Genomic DNA, 12,170 nt, shown 5'->3' on the forward strand with positions numbered 1-12,170 from the left:
TCATTCGACTTTTTTCTTTATTAATTAATTTCTTTATTTATATATTTTTCCATTTTTATGTTCATATTTTAGTATTTAATATTTGATTATTTTAATTTTATATTTTTCTTATTATTTTTTTAAATTTTCATATCAACATTGAATATTTTAAAATTATTTATCTTTTTAAAAAGACAACACTTAAAAATTAGTCAGATTATAATGACACATCCCTTCAAAAATAAAATATCACTTAGTTTGAATAATAATGTATATTAATTTATCAAACATAATATAAATAATCAAGATTATAAAAAAAAAATAGTAACTCAATGTTTTTGTTTATTATTATTATTATAAACACAGATACAGATTTAAATAAAAAAAACTATTAATTTTATTTTTTTATATTAAAGAAAAAAGAAAAAAGAAAATTTTCACAAATATATTATGAATAAAAAGAGAAATTTTTCACAAGATATTATAAATAAGAAGAGAAAATTTTCATAAAAATATTATGGATAAAAAAGAGATAGAAAGAGATAAATAAATAAATAAAAAATAAGAGGAAGAAATTAATTAATTAATTAATAATAAAAAGAAAAAAAATGAATATATAATTAAGAAATAAATAAATTTAAAAAAAAAATTAACATTGTTTAGTAATATAGGCTAAATTAGTCGATTTTGATAGTATATATATTTATATTTAAATGGATTTTTATTTGTTTATACTAGTTGAGCTAATATTTGTATAAATGAGCTTTTTTGTTTCATATATATATATATATATATATATATATAGAGAGAGAGAGGATCAATGTACATATTTCAAAACACAAATGTAATTATTCAAATGTTAAAAATAAAAATAATATTTACAGTAAATAAATATGAAAAACTAATAATGATATCATCTAATATATTGATAAAAATCAAATATAAACTTTCACCTTTGAGTCATATAGTTTTATTATTCTTGAATTTGTCTTAACCAAAATTTGTTAAATTACTTTATTATTAATTCTTCAAGTGTGCTTGTTCCCCTTCTTCCTTACTGTTACAACCGTAATATGCTGGCCTCGGTCCGGGCTTGATTGCGGAGGGCCAGGACCGAGTGGAGGCCGAAGTGGGGTCGCGTGCGTGCGACCTAGGGCCGAAAGAGTAACAACAGCCGGCGCATTGAGTGTGCGTGCAGAAGGCGGGAAAAGTGTGGAGAAGGAAGCATCCGACCGAGGAGGACCGATTGACCGAGGACCGAAGCGTTTCAGCATGGGCCAGATCATTGTGCATGGGTCAGGCCTCGACCAGAGATTGGGCCTTGGGCCAGTGGTGGACCGATAATGTCCCGATACTCTGGGCGACCGAAGAAAGGCGCAGCGTTAAGTCAAAGATGGAAGAAGTCTTGGCCGAGACCGAGTATTTCGGGAAGGCCCGGTCAAAGTCCGGGCCGAGACCGAGTATTTCGGGAAGGCCCGGTCAAAGTCCCTATAATTTTGGAAGGCCAAGTCTTGGATGACTTTTTCAGCCAAGACCTAGCCAAGAGCTTTCTCCGTCTCCAAGTTTCTTATTGTTATTCTTAAGGCTATAAATATGTCATGAGCTGCACAAGACGAATTGTTGGGATCCAGTTGGGTTTTGGTTGGATTTTTGGAGAGAAAAATATCCCCCACAAGTGAGAGTCATTTTGTGTGCAGCCTTGATAATTTATAGCCTCTTTGTAATCATTATTTGTGAGTGAATATAATTACAGAGTTGGGCATTTGCCCGTAATCTTGTGTGTGTTTATCTTTGCTGAATATTTGATTTATTATTGTGGGTCTGGGCAGAATTGTTGAGTGAGTTGTTTATTTCTTTGTGAGAAGTGAACCTCGGAGTTGGCTGACTGTTTTGGTGCGCAAAACAGGCCGCACAAGGGCGAAAAACTTAGTAAAAATTCCGCTGCATAATTGCCTTTGTGACAGGTGGTATCAGAGCCCAAGTTGCTGGATATTTTTCAAGAGATGGCCGAAAATCAACCAACTAGAAGTCGAGTTCTAGAGAGAGAACCAAGGGTGCGACACCTTGAAGACTTGGCTGGTGCCCCAACCCCCGGTGGAGAAGATTCTTTATCTATTTTCAGAACAGATTGCCCTAATTCAGATTGGTTGTCCAGGCGGGATACTAATGCTGAAGGTTTGGATTCTGTTGGAAGGAAGGCATTTCTATGCGAGGAAGGCCTTGAATCTAAACGGGAAAAACTTGATAGAGAGATCAAGTTGTGGAAGAAAGTTACTGCTTCGAGATTAGAAACAGTAGCAGGTTCTTCAACATGGTTCAAGGTACGTGAACCAACATTCTTTGGCGGTGTGAAGGGCTACAAAGAAAGAGAAAAGTTTCTGTGGGATCCTGGAGCAGATTGCACAGCAGCGAAGGTCCTTATGGAGGAGCAGGGACTTAGAATCAACATGTGTCTTATGGGGGATGCAGACCTCTATTGGAGGGCTTGGTTATTCGAAGGTACTTGTTCAAACCATAAGAAGATGGGCTTGCGGGAAGTCCTTTTAGGAGTTCTAAAGCGGGGATATGTTTGGTCCCAATATAAAAGCCGAGAGAAGGCCTTGAATTCCAAAGCAGCGCCGAGTGAAGGCGGGCAGATTGCTGATTTCCATGCGGGATATTGGCCGGGGCAGATCAGGTGTGTTTCTGTCCTCCTAGATGTTGGTGATATCATTCTAGGAAATATGTTTCTGGTCCAAGCAAAGGTGGAAGTGCAGACTTATGTTGAAGTGCTGCCAAGTGGAGAGTCGGGTTCTCCCTCCTTTATGGCAGAAATTTGCGGTGCTCCAAGGAGAAAGAAGTCGAGATGTCTCATAAACATTCAGCCAGTTGTGAGCCGAATGGGGGTGGAAGAGGCGGAGGCGTCGGCTTTGATGGAGATGGGGGCCAGCGGGGGCCAAGTGTCGGCCTATGTTAAGGGCCCGGCGCTTAAGAAGTCCAGACTCTTGAAGGATGCTAAAAAGGTAACCAAGGGGGACTTCACACATCAACAGCGGGGGAAGTTGATGGCTTGTTCGGTATGTAAACTGGGCAAGACCGAGAAGAAGATGGAAGTGGGTCTGCTGCAGCGACCATCACATATTCCGGGGAGAATGGGCAGATGTCTCTCAAAGGGCTTCGTTCTCGAATTCCCAAGGGCAAGTGGGAAGATCTCTACTCCATGTGTGGGTAGATCAGCCAAGTATACGGTCTCAATGGGGGTGCTGAAGGTGTTTCCAGCAGGGGAGACCGAGGAGTGTTTTCCTAGATACTTGGGTGCGGCGAAATTCCTGAAGGCGAGCAGGAAGACCTCGGTCCCAGGAGTGGGCCGATCATACAAGTATACGGTCTTATTGGAATGGCTGAAGGGATGCTCGGCCGAGAAGACTATTGAAGGGTGTTTCAAATACTTGGATGCGGAAATATTCCTGAAGGCGATCAGGAAGACCTCTATCCAGGGTGCGGATAGATTTTCTGAGCACACGGTCCTGATGCGGATGCTAAAGGTGAGTTTGGCTAGGGGGACCCAGAAATTATATTCTATGTGCTTGGGTGAGGCGAGTTTGGTGCAACCCACAACGAGGACGTTGTGCTCTTCTAGTGGGGGTGGTTTGTTACAACCGTAACATGCTGGCCTCGGTCCGGGCTTGATTGCGGAGGGCCAGGACCGAGAGGTGCCCAAAAAGAGTCGCGGGGGTGCGGCAGGGTACCGGAGAGGAGGAAGGCTATGGAACTAAAGCTGGTGTTCTGGCACTTGCGTGAAGCGCCAGGACCGAGAAGAAGCGTGCCGAGACGAAGTCGTGTGCGGGCGACTGAGGTGCAGGGTTTCAGCCGAGTTGTCTTGGCTGTGTGTTGGCCAGGACCGAGAGGGGCCAAGAAGAGTGTCGAGGGCGTTCGGCACTGGCCCCAGAATGCTAAATAATCAAAGTTGCTGTCGGACCGAAGGGTTGAGGACCAGGACCGAGAGAATGATGTTAGCATGCGTTTGCCGGACCGAAGGGTTGAGTACCAGGACCGAGAGAATGATGTTAGCATGCGTTTGCCGGACCGAAGGGTTGAGTACCAGGACCGAGAGATTGATGTTAGCATGTGTAGGTCGTGGGCCGGATTGCGGAAGGCCAGGACCGAGTGGAGGCCGAAGTGGGGTCGCGTGCGTGCGACCTAGGGCCGAAAGAGTAACAACAGCCGGCGCATTGAGTGTGCGTGCAGAAGGCGGGAAAAGTGTGGAGAAGGAAGCATCCGACCGAGGAGGACCGGTTGACCGAGGACCGAAGCGTTTCAGCATGGGCCAGATCATTGTGCATGGGTCAGGCCTCGACCAGAGATTGGGCCTTGGGCCAGTGGTGGACCGATAATGTCCCGATACTCTGGGCGACCGAAGAAAGGCGCAGCGTTAAGTCAAAGATGGAAGAAGTCTTGGCCGAGACCGAGTATTTCGGGAAGGCCCGGTCAAAGTCCGGGCCGAGACCGAGTATTTCGGGAAGGCCCGGTCAAAGTCCCTATAATTTCGGAAGGCCAAGTCTTGGATGACTTTTTCAGCCAAGACCTAGCCAAGAGCTTTCTCCGTCTCCAAGTTTCTTATTGTTATTCTTAAGGCTATAAATATGTCATGAGCTGCACAAGACGAATTGTTGGGATCCAGTTGGGTTTTGGTTGGATTTTTGGAGAGAAAAATATCCCCCACAAGTGAGAGTCATTTTGTGTGCAGCCTTGATAATTTATAGCCTCTTTGTAATCATTATTTGTGAGTGAATATAATTACAGAGTTGGGCATTTGCCCGTAATCTTGTGTGTGTTTATCTTTGCTGAATATTTGATTTATTATTGTGGGTCTGGGGAGAATTGTTGAGTGAGTTGTTTATTTCTTTGTGAGAAGTGAACCTCGGAGTTGGCTGACTGTTTTGGTGCGCAAAACAGGCCGCACAAGGGCGAAAAACTTAGTAAAAATTCCGCTGCATAATTGCCTTTGTGACACCATAAAAAGTCTTTCTGATGAAAAGAAAAAAGAAGGCGTTAAGAGACCCTCTTGGCCCTGCCCTAGAAACTATAAGATCATTTTTCAAACATGCTCCCATTGATCCATTAAAGAGAGATTCAACAACTAAAAGAAAGATTGATTATTCGGGATCCTTCCTTTCTTCAAACGGAATGAACAAAGATAGAAATATAATCAGACTTATTCCTGATCTGAATCAAGAATTCTCTTTCTTCATCACCAATCAAATCACTATTCGCGATCCAGGATTCTATTTTATCATCAACCCAATACCCATTCACGTTTTTTCATTTTTTTTTATCAACGAATAGATCTTTTTACTTGTATGACTTAGATGTATCCTCTTTCTCGAAAAAGTTATTCGATTAATGGGATTTTCTATGATACTTATGAGATCGATAAGATTGATATTTAATTTTTTTAGAGCATATTGATTTGACCCCATAAGTGAGACCACCACCCAATAAATCATATTGCTTTATTAGTCTTGAGTTTTGTTTGAGATGTGACTGATGTATGCTTAGATTAATACATCTTCTTACTATTAATATTATATTTTAATTATCACTATAAATAGATGAATGCTACTGATGAATATTATAGTGGTGAATTGGATAATTATGACAATCATAATACAATTTGTATATTTTGAAATGATATATAATGAACTCTATTTTTTTTGCAAAGAATGGTCATGCTACTTGCTTATGAGCGATGTTTATTAACTTTCTAATCTATTTATCAATCTATCAATACCGTACAGCTCAAAACATACACTATAAATAGGATGACAAATCCCAATGATACAGGATAGAAGGGCTTTCATTCGTTTATCCAATTTGATGGAGGTGTTAAGGTTATCTAACTCTAGAAGTGTATCTTTTGAGAAAAGATAGATATATTACTCTATATTCTAGCTCATCATATTAAGATAAGAAATTCTTCATTTGCGTTTCATCGTTCTAGATGGAAAATTAGTAAATATGTGCATGAAGTGTTAAAAAATCGTTATAAATCTTCAAGCTGACCTTCTAAAAAAGTCAAAACCACTCCAAAATTCTCATACAAATGAAAGATGAAAATGATTTGAGGTAAATAATAAATGTATTGTTTCTATATACTAATAAAATACATGTTTTTTTATATATGAATATAATTCTTTAGGAGCTATAGATGGAACATATATTCTACGGGAGATGATATAAAAGAAACATATATAAATCGAAAAGTACAAATTACAACAAACATGCTTGGGGTTTGCCCTCATGATATGATCATTTATATATTACATGGTTGGGAATGTTCTGTTGTTGATAGTAAATTTTATGAGATGCAATTAGTAGAAACAATGGTTTAAAAGATCCTCGAGATAAGAAATATATAACTATTTATTCATATAAAAAAAATTAGACATTAACATATGTTATTGTTACTTAGTAAAAAAAAGTTAATAAATAAATTTTATGTTATTTTTTCTTACCCACTCACTCATTTTCTTTTGTAAAATTTTGTATAAGTGATGATTTAACTTTATTTTTATTTTGTATTAATGTCATTTTAATTTGAAATATTGTGATATGAATTAATTACATCGAGTTTAGTTCGAGTTGGGTCAGATAAATCGGGTCAAACAGGTCAAACGGGTCAGATTTAGGTCAAACATAAATAAACAGGTTAGGTTTAGGTTAGAGATTGTTGGCCCGAAATATTAAATATGTCAGATTTAGGTTACAATTGTTGAACCCATTAATCCATTAATCTATCAACCCAAACCCGCCAACTTAAAAATTATCTAAATTGTCATCCATCCCTGTTCACAAGGTAGCTCTATATAATTGGTCTAAAAGTAACCAGAGATGATATTTAATATTTAAAACAAATTTTGTATAAAGATGGACTCATTTAACAAAATTAATCTTTTATAAATTTATAAATTTATTAATTAAATATTATTATCTTTCTCTCTCCTTATTTTTATTAAATAATTAATCAATTTCTCATTTTACTTTTTTTCTTTATTAATTAATTAATTTTGTTATTTATCTACAAAATTATATATTTATTAATTAAATATTTTTTTCTTCTCTCCTTCTTTTTATTAATTAATTAATCAATTTTTCATTCTACTTTTTACTTTATTAATTAATTAATTTATTTATATATTTATATATTTTTTCATTTTTATGTTCATATTTTAGTATTTAATATTTGATTATTTTAATTTTATATTTTATATTTTTTTTATTATTTTTCTAAATTTCTATATCAACATTGAATATTTTAAAATTATTTATCTTTTTAAGAAGATAATACTTAAAAATTAGTCAGATTATAATGACACATCCCTTCAAAAATAAAATATCACTTAGTTTGAATAATAATGTATATTAATTTATCAAACATAATATAAATAATCAAGAATATAAAAAAAATAGTAACTCAATGTTTTTGTTTATTATTATTATTATAAACACGAATACAAATTTAAATAAAAAAAACTATTAATTTTATTTTTTTAAATTAAAGAAAAAATAAAATTTTCACAAATATATTATGAATAAAAAGATAAAATTTTCACAAAATATTAAAAATAAAAAGAGAAATTTCTCATAAAAATATTATGAATAAAAAAGAGATAGAAAGTGATAAATAAATAAATAAAAAATAAGAGGAAGAAATTGATTAATTAATGAATAATAGAAAGAAAAAAATGAATATATAATTAAGAAATTAAAAAATTAAAAAAAAAAATTAACATTGTTTAGTAATATAGGCTAAATTAGTCAATTTTGATAGTATATATATTTATATTTAAATGGATTTTTATTTGTTTATACTAGTTGAGCTAATATTTGTATAAATGAGCTTTTTTGTTTCCTATATATATATATAGAGGATAAATGTACATATTTCAAAACACAAATGTAATTATTCAAATGCTATAAATTTGAATCTCATTTTAATATAAATTAGTTAGAATTATTTTAAATATTAATGTATTATATACAAATTGTTAGTTTAAGCAATGAGATTATCACCATTTATATAAAAATCCATCCATTTCACGAGCTAGATGTCCTGCTTTTGCAATTTCACGTTTTTGTTAGATATATAGACTTAGAGTATATAGACTTAGAGAATGATTGTGATTTGGTGGTCTCTTGACTATGTTGGTTAATTAGTTGATATATTTTATATAAATATTATTTAAAATTTATATATTTTTTAGGTACAAATTTATACCTAGAAACGTTACAAACTAGTATAAAAATAATAATTTTATATGTACCTTTTTATTTTTATTAAGTTTTTTATTCTCTAATATTTTTTAAAAAGTTCATTCATTTTTTCGTCTATCTAGTAATTCTTTACTTTTTTCTTTTCATCTCTTTTCATCTAAAATCTTTTTCTTCATGGTTTTCATTTTCTTGAACTATTTTTAATCTAAACTTGTTTATATAAACATAGATTTGGGGAGATTCAGATAAGATTAAGGAAATTCATTACTACGAACATAAATTTGAGGAGATTCAGATAAGAAATGAAACTCATTTCTAAAAGCATAAATTTGGAGAGAATTAGAGAATATTCAAGAAACTTATGTCTACAAGCAAAGATCTGGGGAAATTCGGAAAAGATTCAGGGAACACATTTCTAAAAACATATATTTGGGGAGATTCGGAGAAGATTCGTATAAGATGATAACCTAGGAAGTTGAGGACGAACCCATTGTTTGAAGACAAGACTAAGAATACAAGATTTGAACATATATGTCTTTTAACATACACAATCATTTTTTTTGGAAAAGTTATTTTTCTATCTTTTGATTAAATGACTGATTTTTAGTATCTAATAGTTTAAAAAAACTATATAATAAAATATAAAATATATCATTTTAGTCTTATAATTGTTCTCTGATCTTTCTCTAACATTTAAGAGAGAATCAAACCAATACTCGTTACAGGTTCATTTGTAAATACTATTGTTTCCTTGAATACTTATTTGATAGTTGAATCGGTTACATAGTAATAAGATTCCTTATTCTGAATGAATATATATATATATATATATAATAATAATAATAATAATTAATTTTAATCATTTACTACTCTATGAAAAATGAAGATAAATTAAAAGAGATAAACAAAACTACATGAAGTAAATTAAAATTGCATTAATTAGAAGAGATGATTTTAATCAATCTGTTCTAACTATGAATTTGATTAATCCATCATGTACAATATAATCTTTAAATAATAATAACATTGATCGAGATGACCTTTTTTTAAAATATCATATTAAAAATAAAAAAACATTTACAGTAAATAAATATGAAAAACTAATAATGATATCATCTAACATATTGATAAGAACCAAATTTAAACTTTCACCTTTGAGTCATATTGTTTTATTCGTCTTGAATTTGTCTTAACCAAAATTTGTTAAATTACTTTATTATTAATTCTTCAAGTGTGCTTGTTCCCCTTCTTCCTTACCATGAAAAGACTTTCTGATGAAAAGAAAAAAGAAGGCGTTAAGAGACCCTCTTGGTCCTGCCCTAGAAACTCTAAGATCATTTTTCAAACATGCTCCTATTGATCCATTAAAGAGAGATTCAACAACTAAAAGAAAGATTGATTATTCGGGATCCTTCCTTTCCTCAAACGGAATGAACAAATATAGAAATATAATTAGACTTATTCCTGATCTGAACCAAGAATCCTCTTTCTTCATCACCAATCAAATCACTGTTCGCGATCCAGGATTCTATTTTATCATCAACCCAATACCCATTCACGTTTTTTCATTTTTTTTTATCAACGAATAGATCTTTTTACTTGTATGACTTAGATGTATCGTCTTTCTCGAAAAAGTTATTCGATTAATGGGATTTTCTATGATACTTATGAGATCGATAAGATTGATATTTAATTTTTTTTAGAGCATATTGATTTGACCCCATAAGTGAGACCACCACCCAATAAATCATATTGCTTTATTAGTCTTGAGTTTTGTTTGAGATGTCACTGATGTATGCTTAGATTAATACATCTTCTTACTAATAATATTAGATTTTAATTATCACTATAAATAGATGAATGCTACTGATGAATATTATAGTGGTGAATTGGATAATTATGACAATCATAATACAATTTGTATATTTTGAAATGATATATAATGAACTCTATTTTTTTTTTTGCATAGAATGGTCATGCTACTTGCTTATGAGCGATGTTTATTAACTTTCTAATCTATTTATCAATCTATCAATACCGTACAGCTCAAAACATACACTATAAATAGGATGACAAATCCCAATGATACAGGATAGAAGGGCTTTCATTCGTTTATCTAATTTGATGGAGGTGTTAAGGTTATTTCACTCTAGAAGTGTATCTTTTGAGAAAAGATAGATATATTACTCTATATTCTAGCTCATCGTATTAAGATAAGAAATTCTTCATTTGCGTTTCATCGTTCTAGATGGAAAATTAGTAAATATGTGGATGAAGTGTTAAAAAATCGTTATAAATCTTCAAGCTGACCCTCTAAAAAAGTCAAAACCACTCCAAAATTCTCATACAAATGAAAGATGAAAATGATTTGAGGTAAATAATAAATGTATTGTTTCTATATACTAATAAAATACATGTTTTTTTATATATGAATATAATTCTTTAGGAGCTATAGATGGAACATATATTCTACGGGAGAAGATATAAAAGAAACATATATAAATCGAAAAGTACAAATTCCAACAAACATGCTTGGGGTTTGCCCTCATGATATGATCGTTTATATATTACATGGTTGGGAAGGTTCTGTTGTTGATAGTAAATTTTATGAGATGCAATTAGTAGAAACAATGGTTTAAAAGATCCTCGAGATAAGGAATATATAACTATTTATTCATATAAAAAAATTAGACATTAACATATGTTATTGTTACTTAGTAAAAAATAGTTAATAAATAAATTTTATGTTATTTTTTCTTACCCACTCACTCATTTTCTTTTGTAAAATTTTGTATAAGTGAATTTGTGATTTAACTTTATTTTTATTTTGTATTAATGTCATTTTAATTTGAAATATTGTGATATGAATTAATTACATCGAGTTTAGTTCGAGTTGGGTTAGGTAAATCGGGTCAAACGGGTCAAACGGGTCAAACGGGTCAGATTTAGGTCAAACATAAATAAACAGGTTAGGTTTAGGTTAGAGATTGTTAGCCCGAAATATTAAATATGTCAGATTTATGTTACAATTGTTGAACCCATTAACCCATTAATCTATCAACCAAAACCCGCCAACTTAAAAATTATCTAAATTGTCATCCATCCCTGTTCACAAGGTAGCTCTATATAATTGGTCTAAAAGTAACCAGAGATGATATTTAATATTTAAAACAAATTTTGTATAAAGATGGACTCATTTAACAAAATTAATCTTTTATAAATTTATAAATTTATTAATTAAATATTATTATCTTTCTCTCTCCTTATTTTTATTAAATAATTAATCAATTTCTCATTTTACTTTTTTTCTTTATTAATTAATTAATTTTGTTATTTATCTACAAAATTATATATTTATTAATTAAATATTTTTTTCTTATCTCCTTCTTTTTATTAATTAATTAATCAATTTTTCATTCTACTTTTTACTTTATTAATTAATTTATTTATTTATATATTTTTTCATTTTTATGTTCATATTTTTGTATTTAATATTTGATTATTTTAATTTTATATTTTATATTTTTCTTATTATTTTTCTAAATTTCCATATCAACATTGAATATTTTAAAATTATTTATCTTTTTAAGAAGATAATACTTAAAAATTAGTCAGATTATAATGACACATCCCTTCAAAAACAAAATATCACTTAGTTTGAATAATAATGTATATTAATTTATCAAACATAATATAAATAATCAAGAATATAAAAAAATAGTAACTCAATGTTTTTGTTTATTATTATTATTATAAACACGAATACAAATTTAAATAAAAAAAAACTATTAATATTATTTTTTAAAATTAAAGAAAAAAGAAAAAAGAAAATTTTCACAAAATATTAAAAATAAAAAGAGAAATTTTTCATAAAAATATTATGAATAAAAAAGAGATAGAAAGAGATAAATAAATAAATAAAAAATAAGAGGAAGAAA

The sequence above is a fragment of the Impatiens glandulifera genome, chromosome 4 (genome assembly GCF_907164915.1).
Source record: "Impatiens glandulifera chromosome 4, dImpGla2.1, whole genome shotgun sequence".
NCBI classification, from domain to species: Eukaryota; Viridiplantae; Streptophyta; class Magnoliopsida; order Ericales; family Balsaminaceae; genus Impatiens; species Impatiens glandulifera.